This window comes from Gavialis gangeticus, unplaced genomic scaffold, assembly GCF_001723915.1.
Source record: "Gavialis gangeticus isolate Ggan-Ray unplaced genomic scaffold, GavGan_comp1, whole genome shotgun sequence".
Classification (NCBI taxonomy): domain Eukaryota; kingdom Metazoa; phylum Chordata; order Crocodylia; family Gavialidae; genus Gavialis; species Gavialis gangeticus.
In genome coordinates this window covers 16,868,692-16,870,685 of record NW_017729008.1, presented here as the reverse complement: position 1 = coordinate 16,870,685, position 1,994 = coordinate 16,868,692, and positions in this window count along the sequence as shown.

Below are 1,994 nucleotides of genomic sequence, written 5' to 3'. Positions count from 1 at the left end.
AATGAACCAATCAAGGGGCTGCAACTGCAGTTCCCAATTAAGTCCACTCTTGCCCCCACCTTTGGAGGAGATGGGGAGCAGACTTTCCTCCTGGCTGTCTCTGATTGGTTGGTTTTGCCCCACCAATTGCATTCGTGGTTTCCTAAGCCCAGAGAGCCAGGCAAAGCCCAGCAAGCCAACCACACGAGTTCTAGGTGGCCCCCTCTTTTGGGCTGAGAAGAAATTATAGATCCCCCTCTCCACAGAGAGAGCTAGCCTGGAGTATCACTCAGAATTCACTCATTCCACAGGCAATCAGTAAGGAGACAAACTACAAATGGATTTATTATGTAGGAAGAGAAAAATTATACAAGCAGGAGAGACTGAAAAGCAAAACAAGTAAAGCTGCTTACCCTCTCATCCGGCTATAGCTTAGTCCCACCTGAAGGACATGCCTGCATTTTTAGAGATCAGCCTTCCTGATGATTTCAGCAGTCCTGGCAACTAAGGGTCATTGAACACCCAAAACCTGAGATCAAAGGCACTGATTCTATCCTAGCTAAACCCTAAAAAGTCTCCAAGGCCAATCCATCAGCATTACTTGCTTTGGGCGTTCAAAAAACAGTCCCCAGCTGCTTCTCCAACAATGCAGTCAACTGAAAGGAAGATGTATCCATACCACTGTACTTCCCCCTGCCCCCTTAGATCTCTACATTACAAAGTTCTGCTGGCAGAGCTTTTTTGGCTGGGGGTATGAAGGCATCACAGCCACTAGCCTGTGGCAAAGCTGCTGCTGCTTGGGGGACTTGCTTTAATTCAGAGAAGAAAAACCTCCAGCAGAGCTTTGTTGCTGCAGCAGGGGCTTGGTCACCATCATGTTGTTACTGCAGTTACAACAGCAGCAGCCCCATAGTGTAGACCAAACTTTAGATCTGGGGTGGGCAAAATATGGCCTGTGGGCTGATTGCGGCCCACCAGGCGATTCCATATGGCCCATGGGGTCACTCTGTAAGCCCTTTGTAAGCCCAGCCCTGGACTGCCCTTCTGCAAGCCCGTGCATCCATGTGGGAGGTGCAGCTCTGGTTGCTAAGCAGCCACCTCCCCCCCTGGCCTGGCCTGGCCTGACCCACCCCAGTCCCGAGCCTGGAGGTGCTAGTGTTGGCTACAAGGACCAACTCACAGGATCATAATGAATTCTAGTTTATTGGACGGAATGCAAAGTTAACAAAGCCACAAGTCACAAATGTAAACCTTCAGATTATGAAGGGCACTGTCCCTTCAAATGCCTACACACACACCCCAGCTGCAATAGAGCACTGGTGTCGGGTATACCTATCCTAAGTGTTGGAGTCTGCCATTGATGGCGAGTCAAAGTTTCTTCAACGGCAGTGTGGTCTCCAAAAGGGGGTCGCCAGCTGGTCCTTCTGGCTGGACAGGTAGGGTGCTGATCGGGTTGAAGAGGGTCATACTTCACTGTCTTTTATCCCTTTCTGGCAGATTTGTGTGATCCCCCACCATCATCTTGGCTGCCCAATCCAGAGGTTGCTGCCCCCTGTGGGTCTTGAGCAGTGCATGACAGCTGTCAGTCATAGGGCTCTCTGCCTGCCAGTACTTGCAATTCTGGGTGTCAGTTCGTAATTTTGATTAATTTAACAGTGGCATTATTAAGGGTTACAGGAGCAGTCTGTCATGGGACATCTAGTCCCAGGAACTGGTCTTCAGTGTTGATTAGCTTAGATACCTGGCGTTGATTAGGCTGGATACCTTGTTGCACATACAGTGGAGTTCCAGGCAATGGAGTTGATCCTTTCCTGCTGACAGTCTTCAGTAAGAGGTATTGTTAACTGCAGCTCGTTAACTTGTAACAGCAGCTGGCTCTGCCTATTACTTAACCACTTACTCAGATTCACTCCCATTCATTCAGGAAACCAGCCCCAATACAGCAATGCAATTCCAGTGATTACTATTCCAATGGTAGTGTACCCCCTCCACACCCACACCCTTCCACAGCCCCC